General features: G+C 37.6%; 1 protein-coding gene across 2 annotated transcripts in view; it reads right to left on the bottom strand.

The window, feature by feature from the left end:
- The window catches only part of IMMP2L (inner mitochondrial membrane peptidase subunit 2), an 883,542-nt gene extending 872,573 nt beyond the window's left edge, over positions 1-10,969 (bottom strand). For both annotated transcript variants that reach the window (XM_081285017.1, XM_081285018.1), the window contains exons 1-2: positions 10,895-10,969; positions 10,403-10,475 (exon numbers count right to left, since the gene is read on the bottom strand). The gene's annotated coding sequence lies outside the window, so the exon portion shown is untranslated. The remainder of the gene's footprint in view (positions 1-10,402; positions 10,476-10,894) is intronic.
- Between the last annotated feature and the right edge of the window lie 11,044 nt (positions 10,970-22,013).

Genomic DNA, 22,013 nt, shown 5'->3' with positions numbered 1-22,013 from the left:
AAACAAACTAATTCCACTTTTACTCAGCCTCAATTATATTGTCTAATAAATGATTTACAAATGACTTTCATATAAATTCTTAAATTAACCTCAAAGCAATCCTATGTCAGGCAGAGGTTATCCTCTCAAGTAGCCAATCCCCCGTAAGAGTCCCCAGTGACCCTTACCTTATGCCCTTATGGTCTATGAATCCGAAAGAATACATTAAAAAACAAATATAGATAAATCATGAAAGGCACTATAGTTTCCATGTTGGTCTCTTGAATACTGCTCTGTGGAAGCCAACTCCCATGGCAAGAGGACAGCTTCATGGAAAACCTTTCATGGAAAGGAACCAACTTGCCAGCCATGTGAGCAGGTCATCTTGAAACTCAATCTCTTAGCTTCAGCTATGCTCTAAAAACTTCAGCTCTGAGAGCAACTTCAAGAGACCCTGAAGTAGAACCTCCAAAATGCTGACCTATAGCAACTATGACATCACAAATGAAAAATCTTTTCATCCACTAAGTTTCTCATATGCTATCAGGTAACGGGAAACTAATACATCTTAATTTTATATGAGGCTCAGAAAGGTTAACTTACTTATTATGATGAAGAGTGACTAGAGAAACCAGATCTAGAACCCAGTCTTCAGACTTTGGGTTCAGTTTTGTCATTAAACAATACCACTTCTCAATTAAAGTATATCATAATACCGAAAGGATGAACATTCCTATACTATTATATAAATGATACTAATGTACCAGGCTTCCCATAGTACAGAAACATAGTACATATCCCTACATGGAACCTACAAATAAGCAAATTTGTAGGGCTCTATGGTATGCTGCAGTTTTTACTAACATCTATAATATTGCTGATTTTAAATGTATATACCTTCAAAATAAATACCTGACCTTAGCATTTTAATACTGAACAATTACATTATTAACATTGAGAATGAATATTTTTTTCTTTTCTTTTTGCAGTGCTGGAAACTGAACCCAGAGCCTCACATGTTAGGCAAGCCACTACCACTGAGTTATATCCACAGTCCCTGAGAATATACCTTATAATCTTTTTTTTTTTTTTTTTTTTTTGAGAGAGAGAGAGAGAGAGAGAGAGAGAGGTTTTTAATATTTAGGTTTTTTTAGTTATCGGCGGACATAACATCTTTGTTGATATGTGGTGCTGAGGATCGAACCCAGGCCACACACATGCCAGGCGAGCGCACTACCGCTTGAGCCACATCCCCAGCCCTACCTTATAATCTTAATCATGGAAAACATTTATATGATCTTAAATAATTGGAATTAATATGCCAACCTAGAAATGCTCAAATGATGATTTGCATTTTAGCTATGTGTGGTGGTGCATACTTATAATCCCAGAAACTTAGGAGGCTGATGAAGGAGGATCACAAGTTCAAGGCCAGCTTCAGCAACCTAGCAAAACTCTGCCTCAAAATAAAAAAAAAAAAAAAAATAGAAGGGCTTGGGGGTGTAGCTCCACGGTAAAGCACCCCTGGATTCAATACCTAGTGCTGCAAACAAAAATAAAGTGAGGAGGAGGATTTCCTTTTTGGCTTTGGGTTTTCAACTGTTTAGCATTATACAAATGTAGTAAAATATATGTAAAACTGTAGCTTAAACATCATCTCTGAGCCTTCAGGATCACAAAAAAATAAAGAAGTCCCCCCCCCCTTTTTTTTTTTTTTTTTTTTTTTTTTTTTTTGGTCATCTTATACTCTGCCTCTAGGGCTAGGGCATGTGTGAAACACTGTGTTCAATTCTCAACCCCACATATAAATAAAGAAAATAAAGGTCTATCAACAAGTAAATATATATATATTAAAAAAAGAAACCTCATGATGGTAAAATATTAAATTCAAATCTATAAAATCTGTACTATCTTGCAGGAAAAGTTAGGCAGCTCTTATCCTACAGGCTCTTAGAAAATGCCACAAAGTATTTCATTGTTTCCACAACATTTATATAATATGTTCCTTCACACAAATCAGCTTTTGATGTGCAAGACTCAGCAAGACAGGCAGGATACATATACTACCCTCCTATTTAAGGAAAGATGGGCTTAGAGAAATCTAAGTAGCTTAAAAGGACACATAGTTTTAAAAGGAATTGTAACAATTTAACCTACTTTTTTTTTTTTTAAAGCTATAAATCCCTGCCATTTCATGTAAACAAACCATGCAGTGGTTCTCTACCCTGCCATTAGAAAACCTGGGAAGCTCTGAAAAATATTAGGGCCTCGACCCCATTCCCCAGATATTGTGATTAACTGCTCCAGTCTGTGTTAGCTGTCTAATATTCCGCAAGCCAGTGGTGAAAATTTCATACAAAGTTTGTATAAGAAAGGGAGAAAATGCTTGTATATCATCTATATGTAAGACAAAACATATTTATCCCCTAAGAACTCCCTCAAAGACAAGGATACCTTGCAATAAAATAAACCAAGCAGAACAAGAAAGAAAAAGAAAAAAAAAAAAGAAAGCAAAATTTGTTGCTTTCATGGGACAACTAAGGAATATTTCATTACCTTGATCTTTTTTTTTTATTTGTTGTTCAAAACATTACAAAGCTCATGATATATCATCTTTCATACATTTGACTCAATTGGGTTATGAACTCCCATTTTTACCCCAAATACAAATTGCAGAATCACATTGGTTACACACTCACATTTTTACATAATGGCATATTAGTGACTGTTGTATTCTGCTACCTTTCCTATCCCCTACTATCCCCCCTCCCCTCCCCTCCCATCATCCCTCTCTACCTCATCTGCTGTTGTTCAATTCTCTCCCTTGTTCCCCCCCCCCCTTTCCCCTCACATCCTCTTCTATGTAATTTTGTGTAACATTGAGGGTCTCCTACCATTTCCATATGCTTTCCCTTCTCTCTCCTTTTCTTTCCCCCCACTCGTCTTTGTTTAATGTTAATCTTTTCCTCATGCTCTTCCTCCCTGTTCTGTTCTTAAAAAACAAATGCCAAATGTCTTCATTACCTTGATCTTACTCCCTGAAACTTAACACACCATACTTAAAGCTGTGGCTCAAACATCATCTCTGAGCCTTCAGAATCACAAAAAATAAAGATGTCCCTTTTTTTTTTTTTTAAGTCATCTTATACTCTGCCTCTATAATGGCATACACATATCAAGGAACTTAGTCGCTTCTTTATTTGCGTATCCATTCCTCTCTCTGGCCTAAGGGCTCTTTAAGGGCAGAATCCCAGTCTTACTAATCCTTTCCATTTTATGTCTTTGCATTCAGAGCCTTTAACATAGCAGATACTCTGGGCTAAATTGTGTTTTTTTGTTTTGTTTTGTTTTTTAATGTTTGATATGGTTATGTTCCCTGTTAGTCTCCTAGTATATACTGCTGAAATTTTTTCAACCTTTAATGATGAAAAGTAGATTTTTTTTTACCTATTCAACTGGATTAGAGAATAATATATGCAAAAAGGCCAGATGTAATGGGAACAAAACAACAATGGAACTCTGGGCCAGGAAAGAATTAAGTGAAAAAGACATTTAAGGGTATAGTCAGGTATGAATTAAAAAGCAGGGAAGAAGTAGGCAAATAAAGAGACAACCTGATTTTCACATCCTGATTTTCATTCTCTCACACACACACACACAAATGTGATAAGAATAGAGGCAACTCTTTTTTCAACATACCCCTTTCTATGAAGGGTCTTCCTCTCAGCATAACACACTGTCTGTCCCTCATTTTTCTTTTTAAAAAAGAAAGAAAGTCAACAACTATGGTTATCATTCTTTCCTCATTTATTCTCAAGCACATCTTAGAATCTTCTGAAGAACCTTTAGATATCTCAACTGATATCTTTACAAAGTGGTGATTTCATTTCTTTTGATTACAGACCTTAAAAAAAGACTGCTGGACCACATCGTAGTTCTATTTTTAATTTCTCTGAACCCCCCCAAACTGTTTCCATAATGGCTATACCATCTACAATCCCACCAACAACTGCACAAGGGTTCCTTTTTCTCTACATCCTCACCAATACTTGTTGTCTCTCTTTTTTTTTTTTTTTTTTTATAGTAGCCTTCCCAATGAATGTGAACATATGGAAACAACCTAAGTTTCTATCAACAGATTAATGGATAAAGAAACTGTAGTATAAGTATACAATTAAATATTATTCACTCTTAAAAAAAAGATCCTGCCATTTGTCACATATGGATGACATCAGAGGACATTATGCTAAGTGAAATAGGCCAGAAAAATATTAAATTATTTCAATTACATGTGGGCTCTTTAAAAATACAGAGACTGTGGAATGAGATTGATCAAATTATGTTATGTGCACGTACAAATATGGCATAATGAATCTCAATATTTTATATAATTATAATGCACCCATAAAATGAAAAATATGCAGAGAGAATAGAACAGTGGTAATGAGGAACGGGGGAAGAAAGGGAAGATGTGGGTCAAACAATATAAAGCAGAAGAAATTTAAGATGAACAAGTTTAGAGATTTATGTGTAACTTAAGGAGAACAGTTAATAAAACTATATTATAGTTGGGAGCCTTGCTAAATGAGCAGATTTTAGCTGCTTTTGCCACAAAAAGGAACTGGGGTGGGGGTTAACTATGAGATGATGAACGTAAATATGCTTCACTATACTAACCATCTAAATATCTATATATATTCCATAACATCAAGTTGTATATTTTAAATATATACATTATTATTGAAAATGTATTAAACAAATATCTTGACTAAAGAACAATGAAGTCATTATCTCCCAGAGAAGGGACCCAATCATGCCTACTCCCTATATTCATGTCTGTCCCCTCTCTCTATCTTACCTTTTCTCCAATTCACTTCTTTACCCATGGCAGTTTAGTCCTGCCCCCACCATCCCCAAGAAATCAAAGACTTCTAACAGACATTTAACAATCTTCATCATACTTTATGATTTACATTTACATTTTAACTGGATTCTACTTCTTAAAATTCTGCCATTGACCTGAAAATCTTTTTCTCCTAGCCTCTCTGGTCACCCCTCTTCAGTATCTTTCTCTTTCTTGGCTTTTCCTTTAAGTTTCAATATTCTCTAAGACTTAATTTTAGCCTTTACTCTTTCTATGCAATTCCTCTAAACATTTCATCCTTACCCATGCCTTCAATTATTCTCCATGTTGTTAAGAATTTGGAAAAAATGTACTTCCAGTCTCTGCAAACTCTTATGATGTTCCAGACTCCTATATTTAGATGCCTTCTGGACACCTCCAACTCACCAGTGACACCCCTGCAAGTATGCTAAACACGTGTCCAAAGCTGAACACATCATCTTCTCCCTCATATTTGCTTTCTCTTCTGTTTTCCCTCTCACTACCCAGAAACCTGAGAGGCATTGTAGCATTCTCATTCTCCCATATCTTTTATATTCAATGCCACAAAGAACAGCCAATCCTCCCGCCTCCTAAGTATTTTTCCTAAACATTCTCACTTCTCTATCCTTACTACTTCCCTCCTTGTCTGAGCTCTCAACCCCTCTTCTCCATACTAATGCATCATCCTCAATGGCTTCCCATCTTTCCAAGTCTGTATCCCCACACTTGTCCACTCACAAGTTTCCTAGCACACTGCTTTCAGTGGTCTTTCACCTCATAATTCCTCAGTGACTCATAAGTACACATGGGCTAGAAAGTGCACATTGAATTTATCTAGTTTCATCTACTTTCATTCCTAACCTTGCTCTTCACCCACTAATGACACTGACCTACATATAGCTCCAAGAACACACCATCTTCTCATAATGCCATACAACTGCTCATACTATTATGTCCTCCTGGAAATGCTGTCTGCTGCTTGTCAAGCTGCCTACTATTACTCAGCTTCCAAGTCTCAACTCAAACACAACCACTACTAAAACCTTTCCTTGATATTCCCAACAAGGATCAAGAGTTCATGCTAGGTTTCCTTTGCATTTGTAGTACCTCCAGTAGAGCAAAACAGCATATTGTATTTGAATATAGACACTCATAGTTCTACTACACTACAATCCCGTTAGCTAAGGACAGTGACTTTTCATCTTTATATCCTCAGCACTATTTCAATGCATGCAGCATATAATTAAAAAATAAATAAAATAGTGAGGGGAAAGTTAATGAATAAACTCTAGGCCAACAAAAGGGCAAGAAAGTCAACTGTACCTAGCATATAGAAAAAAAAGAGAGAGAGCAGGAGAGCTAAAGGAAGTACAAACATCTAATAAGTCTTATCCAAAAAAAAAACAGACAAATAAGGTTATCCAGGCTTTCTCAAGGTTACAAAGAAAAACAGTCATTATTGGACTAAGCAGGAAGTAAGAAGATAAGAGTTTCCAGTGGAACAGATGGACAAAAATAGAGAGGCTAAAGAAAAAGATGGTTCTTTCTGTGAGCCAAGCAATTCACAGAGCTAAGTCCATGGACTTCTCTCAACAATTCACCAGCTTTCTCCTTTGTCATTATTCTACATATGCCTTTTCCAGGTCCCACTACCAAGTCCCAAGGACAACTGCCCTCCATTGAAGCCACAAGTTCTGGCTAGGATGTTAGTCTGGATATAAGGGTGGGCTCAGGAGTGGGGTCTTTGGTCTTGCATCCAGGACCTAGAGGAAAAATGAAACTACTTTTATTAAGAACCTATTTTGTAGCAGATATTTTACCACTTTACCATCACTGAACCTCACTTTAATCATGAGTAACTATTCCATTTTTCAGATAAAATATTTGTGTCCAAGGTCACACGGTTAAACAATGACAGGGCCAACCCTAAAATGGAGGAAGGTGAGCCTCCAGAATTTTTTTATGCCCCTCACTATCTCAAAATTGAGATGAATGTGTCCAGCCATTCTAGGTTGGAACTCAAAATACATTTTCTCCAAAAATTATTATTATATGTATTAGAGTATACACTTACCATTGTTAACAGAATGGACATTTGATGAATGAAAAATAATAAATAAAAGATTTAGTGCTCTCACCTGCACATGTAAACGCTATTTGTTATTTCATTCCTATAAGTACATCGTTAACATATACACAATAGGCTTGAAATGAACCTTTGGAATACAACTGATTCCCAAATGAAGCTTTTCTTCTAAGAATATTTTTGCTTCTACAAAAACTCAATGTAAAATCACCAAAGATAGAAATTATTTCACCTTGTTAACTTGTAAGAACAATGACATTAGAAGACACCTGTGGGAAATGTGCTTATCTGACCAGGTGCTCATTTTCAGTGTGCTGTCATTTGAATAAAACATCATACTAAACCCTATAGACCAGAGCTTATAATAGATATGCTACAAACTACAGCAGCAGAGCTGATATGCCCATAATCTACTGACAAAATGTACTCCTTAGCAAAATGAAAGCAGATGTCTGGTGTGAAATCAGATGTCTGTGGACTTGTCTTTCTCAGCTTCCAGAGCAGTATTAGATACACTAAATACACAGCTTAGCTGTATATTAAACCCACAACTTGGCAAAATCATGACAGTTTGGACATGAAGCGTCAGCATTTTTATTGTAATTCTTATAGACCAAAGACATTTCTGAAATAGAAATCCTAACTTTAAGCACTCAGCTAAATGCAGTAGTATGTCTTTCTCACTTTGGGAGCAGTGTCAGAGCATTTTAAACACATTATAGAAACCCTTTCCCTTCATTTTTCAAGCTGACACTTTCTAGGAAGGGCTGAAGAATGATCTGATAGGGGGAAATGGAGCCACATCAGTTGACAGTCCTTGTCCCAGATATCTTAGGATCAGATATGGTAGGTGATCTGTGAAAATGCATATGCCCAGGAATGCATAGCACCTATAGGAAAGTAAGTACCAGACTATCTTCCACTATCAAAAGAAAGAACATAAGAAATGAGGAGTGATTAGATAGAAAAACAGGGAGGAAAATTAACAGTGAATATCTACATGCCAGGCACTGTTTTTTACACAGTCTTTTTTATTTACTCAGTATATTATTTTGACAGATGATAAATCAAGGAACAGAGCAGTTTTAACTACTCCACAGTGACACAGTTAATAAAATAAAGGCAAGGATTATAACCCATATCTAAAAGACTATAGGGGCTGGAGAGGTAACTGAGTGGTTGAGCTCTTGCCTAGCAATGCATAAGGCTCGGTTTCATAAGGCCACAAAAAATAAATAAAAAACAGCTTGGGAGGCTGAAGCAGAAGGATCATAAGTTCAAAGCCACCCTCACCAACTTAGCAAGGTCCTAAGCAACTTAGTGAGACCCTGTCTCAAAATAAAAATATAAAAAATGGCTGGGGCTGGGGCTCAGTGGTTAAGCACACCTGGGTTCAATACCTGGTACTGGAAAAAAAAAGACTATAAAGCCATGTTACTTCTACATGAGAATTTGAGGGAAAGCAAGGAATGATAGTAAATAGCCAAAATGGTGGAGGAAAATAAATTTATAATTTCATCAAAAAACAATATACACATGTATATACACATACATCTTATGTTTTATACATGTTCTACATGTACTAACATATAACTAAATTGTATGTATTTAACATATCGTTGTGTGCTAGATATATATAAGGAACAAAAAGTTGAAGAAATAAATACCAAATTGTTAAAAGTAGTTATCTTGAGAGTGGGCTTACATGAGACCAACTTCCTGCCTTTCATATTCTTGCAAGATTTAATTCTAAACAACTTGGTTTTAACCTTATAAACTTCTACAACCAAAAAAAGACAAAGGACATTTCTTGTTTCAATAAAATGCAGTTAAATGTACAAAAATCCATAACAGTTTACTTCAGTATTTATTTTCTACATGCATCATCATTAACTCTCCATATTTTCTAATATTAGGCCTTCTTATGGAACAATTCAAAAAGTTAACCCCAATTAATTATTGTACTCATACAATATATTTATTACACTGGAAAATCACTAAAATACTATTAATTTTAGGACACCAATCATGGTCAGTTATCCTTGAAAGTCTATTACTGACTGGAATAAGGCAGAATAATACTACTATTCTCCCACAATGCTATATAGACTTGCAAATCATTAAGATCCATAGTAGCCAGGTGTGGTGGCACACACCTATAATCCCAGCAGCTGCGGAGACTAAGGCAGTAGGATCCTGAGTCCAGCAAAAAGGAAGACACTAAACAACTCAGTGAGACCCTGTCTCTAAATAATATACAAAATAGGGCTGGGGATGTGGCTCAGTGGTCGAGTGTCCTTGAGTTCAATCCCCAGTACCAAAAAACAAAAGATCCATGGTATAGGAAAGTTTTTACACATAATTATTTTACACATAATTATTCAGAAAATCCACAGAACACTGGTGAAAGGGCCCATCCAAAATGACCATCTCCAACAGTCTCTCACCATCCCACTTTTATCAAAGTGTCCAGCACATGGAAAGAAAGAGCTAACAAGCATCCATTCAGTCAATACCTGAATACATCATCAATAAACAACCACATCCTGGTTTTTTATAAAATAAATTATGTGGTCACCTACCACTTGGGCACAAATTGAAGGAAGTAACCAAGAAGCCAACGGTAAGATATAGAGGGCAATTCTAGTTAAATAATTTAAAAATGTTTATTTTTATGTGACTTATATGAGGCCAATGGGTTCACAACCATCTGAGAAAAGCTGTGCTTCATTGCCTCACACAGAAAACAGGAAATCAGTATACTAGTGAAGTGATGGAAAGGTCCCAGAGAAGAACCAATGAAAGAGAAGACCATGGAAATCACAGTGAACTTCCCAGGACTTCAATGTGCTGTTCAGCAAATTTTCAAAAGTGAACAAAAAGCTTGTAAGAGGGCATCAAAGTGAAAGTCAAAAGGGCCCAGCCTGGTAATTTCTCTCCTCCACAAATTTCCTCTTCCATAGCCCTGAGAGCAGATCCCAAAAGAACTTGGGACATTTGTGATATTGCCAATAACACTGTCCTTCAGGATCCTAAAGGATTTTTTTCAGTACTCCTCTTTTAAAACATAAAAATCTCCGGAGGGGTTTCAATTAATTATCAATCGAGACCTTGATTCTTTAAAACCCTGCAGTCCCAGAGATTAGTCAAAGCTCGCTAATAAGATATGGGCCCAAGACAGGAACCCTATAGGACCAACCTTCCAAGTTAAAATAGGTGAAGGGAAATGAATTTTCTGTCAGGCCATTTGACTAAATCCAAGCTGTCAAACTTCTAGGCGACTCTACAAACTGCAAACCTGCAAAAAGTCTTGGGCTAGAGGCCTTTGACCTTTGAAGGTGGGTCTTCAGATTCTGGTGAAAAGTAGACTTTGGACACAAGTTTGTTTTCTCTCTCTCTCTCCCCCAGGAGGAAACCCTAGCTCCTTCCACCCCTGATTGATCCTTACTTACCCTTTCTCCCGCTCTTCCTCGGTGAGAAGGGGTAAGTGGTTATTTTGTGCCCTCGCCCAATTTGGTCAGAACCCTAAAAGTAAAAAACGACAGAGACAGACACGTCCTTTAAAGATCTTTTTGCTCGAACCTGAGGAACTCCCACCACCTGCCCAACACTACCAGGCAGCCTGTCCCCACAGCGCTCCCTCATGGACAGGGTTGAGGTCAAGGGTAGGCGTGCTCTGGGGCGACCCTGCCACGGGGACCACCGGTTTCATAACCGGATAAGCCAGAAGGAGGAAAGACAGAAACAGCGACCGCGCGGGCCTCAGATAAACACGCGCAGGCACACGTGTTCTCGGTCGCCTTGCGGCCCAGCAGCTCTCCGCCTCCCAGCAGCGCCCACTCCGCGGGATGCCAACCCTGGGGAAGAGTCCCAGGCCCAGGGAACCACCAAGGGTGGCCCGATCACCCACCCCCCACCCGCCGAGGGGCGCCAGCCCTCCGCACCCGCTGCTCCGCTCTACCCAGGGGAAGTCCCTGCGCGGGCCCCGCCCCCGCCGGCGGCAAGCCCCGCCCCGACCCCTAGCGCGAGGGCGGTGGCCCGAAGCTCCACCCCCGGCGGAAAAGCGGCCCTGGAGCATCGCCTGGGTCGAGCCTGAAACCTGGCCTGGATCTGCAACGGATCAGGAACAACACCCATTTGGCAAGCAATGACATGTATTAGAAGCACTTATGTAAACTCAGCACCGTACTGATGGCTTAGAGGGCAACAAACAACGGAAAATCTAGGAAACCATCTAATCAGTTCTTCTCGTTATTTTACAGGCCTGGAAACCAATACCTTATAGTTCCTTGAATGCACAGCTATAGAGACCAAGCACTTCACTTTCTCTCTCTGCTTTCCTTTCTGGTGACTCCTTTTTATTCATGTACACACAGGAATACTATTCAGTTGTGCTGCCTCTAAGCAAAAGGAGTAATCCAGAATAGGTGAAATCACCTGTTAGAAAGTTTATACTTGAGTTTTCGCCATCAAATTTTCAAAAATACAAACTCTTAACTGGGTTCTCTGCTACAACCTACAAAGAAAGTGTAACAACTTATTTAATGGACATAATATAATCCCTTCTTTCATTCCTCCAGTTACACCTCTATCATTTGCTTCTATGTTTCCTCTGAATTTATCGTTTTCAGATCGCTTAGTACTACCTGATGTTCAGGCACTCAGGATACAAAATTAATTCTAAAGTTTTAAGAATCTACTCAAAGACTTAAAAGTATTGATAACTACAACTCTAAGAGTCTCCTAAAGAGAACAAACTAGCTTTCTTGTGAAGGGCATATGTAACAGTTATTCTTGTCACAGAAATAATTACTATAAGGTAAACTATTTTCTGCCATGCTTAATGACTTCATTCCACAAGTACTTAGGTCACAGGACCACCCTCTTCCAATGGCAGTCAGTACCTATTTATTATCTGGACTGGGGTTTTTTTGGTATTGTGAACCCAAATTAAACAAGTCCTAGTCACTAGGACCTGACAATCTGTGATGGAATGTACAATAGATAAACAAGCCAAGATAGGTGGATGTGGCTTTTATTATAGTGGAATGTGAATAAACATACAAAATGTTGCAAAGTTGATCTAACTGTGTCACTAAGATTCATCAGATGTGATTAAGAAGCAGCAGCAGAGGCCCGGATTGTGGCTCAGAGGTAGAATGCTAGCCTATCATGTGTGAGGCACTGGGTTCAATCCTCAGCACCACATAAAAATAAATAAGATAAAGGTATTGTGTCCAACTACAATTAAAATTAAAAAAAAAAAAAGCAGCAGCAGCAGAGGCAGCTTGAAAACCTGTATGATGCTAACTATAAGACATCCTAGAAATGGAAAAACTGTAAAGACAATGAAAAGATCAGGGATTTGGGGTAGGAAGGGATGAACAGGAAGAACACAGGATTTTTAGGTCAGTAAAATTATTCTGTAACATACCATAATGACGATGCCTGTTATTATACATTTGTCAGAACCCACAGAATGTACAGCATGAAGATGAACCTTGATGTAAACCCTGAAGTTTAATAATGATGTTTCAGTGTAGGTTATCAATCACAAAAACTATACTTCTCTGGTGCAGGAAGTTGACAGGGAGGCTGATCATGCCTGGTATCCAGGTATATATGGGAAATCTCTCCTTCCTGCTCCACTTTGCTCTGAAACTAAAACTACTCTTAAAAAAATAAATAAATAAAGGAACTGAAGACAAGGGGCTGAGGCTGTGGCTCAGTGGTAGAGTGCTTGCCTAGCCTGTGTGAGGCACTGGGTTCTATTCTCAGCACCACATATAAATAAATGAATAAAATAAAGGTCCATACATCTAAAAAGGAACTGAAGACAAGACTGTGAATATCCCATTTAGTTTAACTTATTCCAAGCTAAAACTCAAATTTGACACTTCATATCTACCATCACATTTCTGAAAGTTTTTCAAAGTTTTTACTATACCAACACCAAGGAAACTGATATTCTTATTTGAATTGATATGAAAACATTTGAAATTTAATTTATATCCTTTGCTGAGGGCCATTGCCAAGTAGGAATGACGCATCAAAATTTCCTTGCTAGCGTACCCCATGTTAAATGGATTTCGCTGTTGACATTGCATGTAAGGTGACCTTGCTCAAGGACCAAGGCGGATCTGGGTTTAGAGCTGATCAGGTTTGAGGAAGTATCCCGGTCCTTGGGTTTAGGGCGTTCCCGGTTTAAGACAATAGGGGTTTTAGGGAAGTTGGAGGTTGAAGATTATTGCTGCCGGGTGTTCCTGCTGCTTGTTCCCGTTGAGTTCTCGTGAGATTCAAATGGGATATTGGAAAAAAAAGCCTCATGGAGTAGGTGAATTGGGCGGAGGAGAACTTGGATTTCCCCAGAACGTGTGTAGAGGCCGGTGTGAGTTCGGGAATAAAGAATTGCTGTTTGAATCTACAAGGTGTGTGGTGGCTCGTGATCTTGTGCCCAGCCAAGACATTGGCAATCCTTCATCAGGAACTTTTTGAGAAACTTTGAATATGAATTATACCATCTGGAAAAATGAAACTTTGGTAAGTAGTTATTAATCCCAACTTTAGGTATGCTTACAATGAATAGTATATAGCTCCTTTTATATAAATAACATAAATGTGAGCCTAAAATAAAAATAAAACAAGCAATTATGGTTTCAAAATACATAAATATAGGGCTGGGGTTGTGGCTCAGTGGTGGAGTGCTCACCTAGCACGTGTGAGGCCCTAGGTTCAATCCTCAGCACCACATAAAAATAAATAAATAAAATTATTTTTAAAAAAACATAAATATAGGGCATAAAGTTATTTTTTTGGAAAAAAAATGTAGATTTATAATATAGCTTTCATTTTTAGTACAAATAAAAAGAATCTTCCAGTTTGGGATTTTTAAGACTATTTCCAATTAATAAAAACCAGGGCTGTAGAATTTCAGGCCTGGACTATGGGATGGGCTTGGGATATCTTGTGCCACAAAACAAGTAATCCAAACAACAAATAAGATGTTAAAGTGACACAGAAACCAACATCAAGGGGCTCCTTTGGCCAAAGGTGGGACAAATTTAAGCATCAAAAAAAGTAATGTATGCAGATGTTTTAATCATAATATATAAAATCCATGATATCTTAATGATGCTCCAAAGGAGAGAGGCAAAAAAAAAAAAAAAAAAAAAAGAGGAAAAAAGAAAGAAAATCACTGGAAACTATTACAAGTAACTAACACAAACTTCTTATTCTAAAATTGTCAGTTGAAAGAAAATCATTAAAACTTATATTGCCTTTTCTGATTAAACAATACTTCTGGAAATTAAATAGTTGAGGGAAAAATTATTATTATTATTATTATTAAAGAAACAGTAGAATTGGAAAACCTCCATTCAACAATCCCACATGTAAAAAAATGATTTAAGAAATAATCATCAATGGATGAAACCATTAGGTTACTGGTTGATGAGAAGCTTAACAATGGAAATCAAATTGTCACCACCTGAGCCAAATCAAATATTGCTACAAGTAGGACACCAGAAAATGTGTTTCCTGGTCTAATGTTATCTGAAGAACTCCATATACTATGATGTGTTCTTGCCAGAAAAACAAAAAGGAAAACAAAAATGGAATCTAATCAACACTTCATTGCCTCTCAGAGACTTTCAAGAAACATGAGACTTAGAAGAAGAACTTAAATAACACCACAAAGACATTAATGAAGAAATTTAGAATGTGAACACTCTATACGATTACTGACACAGTTTTCTCTGTGCAACTAGTTGATAACAGGGGGTGAAAAAAGAGGAAAGGGGTCAGGAGAAGCTTCTGACCTGAACATGATTCAAACATCAGAATTACAAAAAAGACCTATGACAACCATGGATGTGTGACTATGAACCAATATTAGACAATACCAAGGAAATATTGCTATTTCATCCAAATAATTTTATTGTACTTATGTAAAAATGTCTATAATTTTTTAAAAGACAAACTGAAGTATATTGAAGTTAAATGACATACAATAATTCAAGAAAAAATTAAAAAGGAGAGAAGAAAGATAAAACTATTGATGACAAAAAAAAAAGATGTGTTGAATGTAGAGGATGCAGGGGTTCTTTTTACTTTTCTCTCTATGTTTGTATGTTTGAAATTTTTCATAATGAATATTTAAATATAAATGACTGCTTTAGGGCTGGGGCTGGGGCTCAGTGGTAGCGCACTTGCTGGCATGTGTGGAGCACTGGGTTCAATTCTCAGCACCACATATAAATTAAAAAAAATTTTTTTTAAAGTCTATCAATAGCTTAAATTTTTAAAAAATAAATAAATAAATAAAAGTTAATGACTGCTTTAGCCAAGATTTCCTAGAAAACACAACTGAGACTTACAAATACTAACATTTTATTGGAGGGCAGGGCATATGCAAACCTAGAAAAGCAATAAGAGGAGAGAAGGGACAGAGGAAGGAGATACACAGTGATGTTTGTTTATAAGCTGGTTACCCCTTTGCTTGCTCAGTCACATGGGTTGTCTCAAGAAGGCTGTATGATCCACTGTATAACAGTCATAGTCAGGAGGGCAAAGGGCAAGCATTTATTTCCTGGATTGCTCCTGCCTCCTTTCTATCTCTTCTCTGAAAGAGATAAAGCACTTGAAGAAAAAGACTAGGGGGAGTGGCAGTGAAATGGAAATGAAGGCAAATAACTGTCTCATGATGTGACTGAGATTTATTTATTCTCACTATTTAGGTGACTCTCCAGTTTAGTAAAGACAACTTTTAATTTAACTTCTTTTTTTTTTTTCATTCAAATACCTCACTTTATTTATTTTTTTTTTAATTATTTTATTGTTGGTTGTTCAAAACATTACATAGTTCTTATTATACCATATTTCACAGATTGATTCAAGTGGGTTATGAACTCCCATTTTTACCCCGTATACAGATTGCTGTGTCACATCAGTTACATTTCCATTGATTTACAAATTGCCTTTCTAGTGACTGATGTATTCTGCTGTCTATCCCATTCTCCACTGTCCCCTCACCCCTCCCCTCCCCTCCCCTCCCCTACTCTCTCTCCATCCCCTCTACTATAAATCGTTTCTTCCACTTATATAATTTTTCTCCTACTCCTCCTTTCCTCTTATATGTAATTGTGTATAACCCTGAGGCTCACCTTCCAGTTCCATGCAATTTCCCTTAACTCTCACTTTCCCTCCCGCCTATCATCCCTGTTTAATGTTATTCTTCTTCTCCAGCTCTTCGTCTCTACCCTGTCCTTGGTTACTCCCCTTATATCAAAGAAGACATTTGACATTTGTTTTTTAAGGATTGGCTAGCTTCACTTAGCATAATCTGCTCTAATGCCATCCATTTCCCTCCAAATTCTATGATTTTGTCATTTCTTATTGCAGAGTAATACTCCATTGTGTATAAATGCCACATTTTTTAATCCATTCATCTATTGAAGGGCTTCTAGGTTGGTTCCACAATCTTGCTATCGTGAATTGTGCTGCTATGAACATCGATATAGCAGTGTCCCTGTAGCATGCTCTTGTTAGGTCTTTAGGGAATAGACCGAGGAGGGGAATAGCTGGGTCAAATGGTGGTTCCATTCCCAACTTTCCAAGAAATCTCCATTAATTTAACTTCTTGACTGGAATAATCATTCTGCTTAATCTTTTTATCTCAAAAATAATTTATTCACAAATGTTATACATTGTGTCCATGTAACACTGTATACCATAAACATTTACAATTAATGTGTCAATTAAAATATGGCAAAGTAAATAAAGAAATAATTTATTTAGGCGGTCTTTTTTAAAAGTTATTTATTCTAATTTGTTATACATGACAGCAGAATGAATTTCAGTTCATAGTATACAAACAGCACAATTTTTCTTATCTCTGGTTATACACAGAGTCACACCATTCATGTCTTTATACATGTAATAATGTCTATCTCATTCCACCATCTTTCCTTTCCCATACCCCATCCCTTTCCCTTGTACCCTTTTGCTCAGTCACATGGGTTGTCTCAAGAAGTCTTCCCTTCCTCCTGTGTTCCTCGCAACCCCCATTATGGATCAGCATCAATTAATGTGTCAATTAAAATATGGCAAAGTAAATAAAGAAATAATTTATTTAGGCGGTCTTTTTTAAAAGTTATTTATTCTAATTTGTTATACATGACAGCAGAATGAATTTCAGTTCATAGTATACAAACAGCACAATTTTTCTTATCTCTGGTTATACACAGAGTCACACCATTCATGTCTTTATACATGTAATAATGTCTATCTCATTCCACCATCTTTCCTTTCCCATACCCCATCCCTTTCCCTTGTACCCTTTTGCTCAGTCACATGGGTTGTCTCAAGAAGTCTTCCCTTCCTCCTGTGTTCCTCGCAACCCCCATTATGGATCAGCATCCACTTATCAGAGAGAACAAACATCCAGCCTTTGGTTTTATGGGATTTGGCTTACTTCACTTAGCATAATATTCTCCAGCTCCATCCATTTACCTGCAAATGCCATGATTTTATTCTCTTTTAATGCTGAGTAACATTTCATTATGTGTATATACCACAGTTTCTTTATCCATTCATCTATTGAAGGACATCTAGTTTGGTTCCACAATTTAGCTATTGTGAACTGTGCTACCATAAACATTGATGTATCTGTGTCCCTGTAGTATGCTAACTTTAAGTCCTTTGGGTATAAACAGAGGAGTGGGATAGCTGGGTCAAATGGTGGTTCCATTCCCAGTTTTCTAAGGAATCTCCATACTGCTTTCCAGATTTGTTGTACCAATTTGCAGTCCCACCAGCAATGTAAGAGTGTGCCCCTTCCCACCCCCACCTCCTTGCCAACATTTATTGTTGCTTTTATTCTTTTTTTTTAATTGTTGTTGTTGTTGTTGTTGTACACAATAGCTTTATTTTATTTATTTTTATGTGGTGTTGAGGATCGAACCCAATGTCTTACTCATGCTAGGCAAGTGCTCTACCACTGAACCCCAGCCCTAGCCCCTGCTTTTATTCTTAATAACTCCCATTCTGACTGGCATGAGATGAAATCTTAGATTAGTTTTGATTTGCATGTCTCTAATTACTAGAGATGTTGAACATTTTTTCATATATTTGTTGATTGATTGTATATCTTCTTCTGAGAAGTGTCTGTTCAGTTCCTTAGCCCATTTATTGATTGGGTTGTTTGTTTTTGTGGAATTAAAGTTTTTTTAGTTCTTTATACATTCTGGATATTAGTACTCTAACTGATATGCATGTGGTAAAAATTTGCTCCCATTCTGTAGGCTCTCTATTCACCTCACTGATTGTCTTTTGCTGAGAAGAAGATTTTCAGTTTGAAACCATCTCATTTATTGATTCTTTATTTTATTTCTTGTGCTTTGGGGGTCTTGCTAAGGAAGTAGGGGCCTAATCTGACATGATGAAGATTTGGGTCTATTTTTTCTTCCATTAGGCTCAGGGTCTCTGGTCTAATTCCTAGGTTCTTGATCCACTTTGAGTTGTGTTTTGTGCATGGTGATAGATAAGGGTTTGAGTTCATTTTGCTACATATGGATTTCTAGTTTTCCCAACACCATTTATTGTAGGGGCCATCTTGTCTCCAATAATATGTTTTTGGCACCTTTGTCTAGTATGAGATAACTGTATTTATGTGGGCTTATCTCTATGTCCTCTATTTTGTACCATTGGTCTACAAGTCTATTTTTGTTCCAATATCATGCCATTTTTGTTACTATTGCTCTATACTCTATACTATACACACACACACACACACACACACACACACACACACACTATAGTATAGTATAGTTTGAGGTCTGCTATTGAGATGCCACCTGCTTCAATGTTCTTGCCAAGGATTGCGTTAGCTGTTCTGGGTCTCTTATTTTTTCCAGATGAATTTCATGATTGCTTTTTCTATTTCTAAGAGGAATGTCATTGGGATTTTGATTGGAATTGCATTAAATCTGCAGAGTGCTTTTGGTAGTATGGTCATTTTGACAATATTGATTCTGCCTATCCAAGAACAAGAGAGATCTTTCCCTCTTCTAAGTTATTCTTTAATTTCTTTCTTTAGTGTTCTGTAGTTTTCATTGTAGGGGTCTTTCACCTCTTTGGTTGATTCCAAAGTTTTTGTTTTGTTTTATTGTTTTGAGGCTATATAAATGGGGTAGTTTTCTTAGTTTCTCTTTCAGAGGATTTGTTATTGATGCACAGACATGCATTTGATTTATTGGTTTTATATCCTGCTACTTTGCTGAATTCATTTATTAGTTCTAGAAATTTTCTTATGGAAATTTTTGGATCCTCTAAATATAGAATCATGTTGACAGCAAATAGCGATAGTTTGAATTCTTCTTTTCCTATTTGTATCCTTTTAATATCTTTCATCCATCTATTTGCTCTTGCTAGAGTTTCAAGGTCTATGTTAAATAGAAGTGGTGAAAGAGGTCATCCTGTCTTGTTCCAGTTTTTAGAGGGAATGCTTTTAATTTTTCTCCTTTTAGATTGATGTTGGCCTTGGGCTTAGCATAGATAGCTTTTACAGTGTTGAGACATTTTCCTATTATCCCTAGTTTTTCTAGAGTTTTGAACATAAAGTGGTGCTATATTTTGTCGAATGCTTTTTCTGCATCTATTGAGATAATCATATGATTCCTGTCTTTAAGTCTATTGATATGATGAATTACATCTATTGATTTTTGTATGTTGAACCAACTTGCAATCAACAAAACCACAGTCACATAAATGACTACAGAAACTAAAAGTAAGAGATGGCTTTACTCTGGAACCCTGCACTCTACATGTGCTCTTGTACATCTTTACATGGGCTATGTAAGTGAGACTTGACTGCAGGGGACCCAAGTCCATGGGAAGGTATTTTGAACCTCCTGGAACAGTGAGATTATGAGAGGCTTGTGAGGAGCTGCAACAAGACGATTTCTCATTCACCTCCTTATGCATGGAGGTGACTGCTGTGACCCAGATTTCCACTACTTGCTATGTTCTGAAGAGGTATAAGATTTTCTGCCTCATCCTCTTTGGGGTACAGCTGCTGGCTGTAAAAATACTTAGGTAAAGCATGGCATTCAAGCCTTAGCAGCAGGATGTCCTGTTGTCCAAATTGCAGCCATCAGGCCCCCCTTTTTTTTCAGTGGCACTCAGTGCCAGGGACACCAGAATCGGTACCTTTGGCTACTCTTGCTTCTGTAAGTACTAAATTTTCTGAATCTAAAAAATGGCAGCTCATTTTTCCCTGTTGGCCAAAACTATCAGTCTTGCCTTGGCCAACTCTAGGAAGAAATTTTTGACTTTTTTTTTTTTAACCCTAACAGGATTCTTTACCCTTTTCACCCTCTGCTCAGCCTACAGTATCGATAGTCAGTAGCCAGTAAACAAACTGATCAGAAGATGTGAAAGACTTAGATTCACATTTTTAGAAACAGTAACCCTTCTCTAAATGTTATAGAATAATTTTTGGTCAACAATCAAAGGAGTCTTCTTTCTCCTGCCTACTTTCCTATTAATTGATAGGTTATTATTAAATCTCAGTTCAAGATTCAGACCTCCTAAAAAATAATGATCCACCATAAAGGACTTTTTGTGGGTTTTTTCTTTGGTCAAGGGAAGGTGCTAGGGAGTGAACCCAAGGCCTCACACATACACCTGTGCTCTACCATTCAGCTACACCCACATTCCCATTATAAGGGTCTTCCAAAAAAATTATTTTCTACTCATGATTAAATATTATTCACATTAGGTTACAATAGTCTAGGAAAAAAATAGAGAAGCATCAAAGAGTGAGCTCTACTCACAATTTTACAGGTGGGTGACCTGTCTATCTTTGTTCCACAAGATGACTAACAATGATGTCAACTAATGACAATTTTGCCTTTCTTATTTGGTACACTGAGAGTCAGGGTTCCTCTATTCTTTTATCTGTTATAATAAAATAGCAAATGGAAAATTAATGAGTGAGGAAAAACTATAAAGGTACCCCTCAAACTACTTTCGTGCCTCTGATTGATTGGACATGCCCCTAAATTAGGGGAGGTAGTTGATTCACCCTGTTTTGATGCAGCAGGGTTGGGTGGAAGTTCACTTCTTGGTTCTCCATTGGGCCTCCCTGACACCAGGGAACAGAGGGAGGTAAGCAACTTGCCCAGACTCCTACACCTTGTCCTGTCTCATGGATGCCAGGTGGGTATAGAGGCTCAACAACTTGCTGGGCCCTGTTTACTTGGGGGTTGGGGGTGAGCAGAGGCTGACTAGTCACACATCCTTTTTAGTCTTGTTGATGCCAGGTGGGGGTAGTGACTCAGCTTCCTGTTGGTCCCCAGTGACACTGGGCTGGGGAAGGCCTGAGGAGAGGGGAACTGAAGCACAGCTGTGACAAGCCCAGCATGCTGCCACCTCATTAAGCCTCCTTGTGGTATAATCTCAGCTCATTGCTGAAGTTTGCTGACACTATCCTGGCCGGGAATCAGAGCAGTACCTGTTTCTGCCAGGCAGGAGATAGAAGATCAGCTCCTCACTCAGCTAGCCACTATCACCCTGTGGGGGAATCAGGGCTGCTGCTGATTTCAGCCTGTCAAATAGAAAATCAGCTTCCCGCTCAGCCCTACTAAAACATGGAGGCAGAGAGGTGCCGTTTTCTATCTGTGTTTGATTGGAGCAGGGCAGACACTGCCAAAAAGTTTTTTTTAGTATGTTATTGGCACTGTCTGGGATATATGGGAGGCAATAAGGAAATCCAGGGAGCTCAGTACAGTGGCACTCCTCAGGTCCCCAGGTTCCTAAGTGGTCTCCCTTCTTCTTTCAACCTTGTTTTCCTATACTTGTTTGTTGAGTTACACTCGGAGGTTTGTATTTGTAAGAAGACCTAAAAGGAATGGGACTACTTCAGTATGCCCAGAACCAGAAGTCCTCTTTGAAAATACTTTAATAGAGAAAAATGCAAGGAAGAAATGGTTTTTTACATAATATTTCAACATAAAATCAGAAACCTATCTAAAATCAGAATTTATCAAAAGCCATAAATATGTA

The sequence above is a fragment of the Spermophilus citellus genome (genome assembly GCF_964194105.1).
Source record: "Spermophilus citellus genome assembly, chromosome: 3".
Classification (NCBI taxonomy): domain Eukaryota; kingdom Metazoa; phylum Chordata; class Mammalia; order Rodentia; family Sciuridae; genus Spermophilus; species Spermophilus citellus.
The sequence above is the reverse complement of the archived record's forward strand: the minus strand, read 5'-3'. Positions and strand labels throughout refer to the sequence as shown.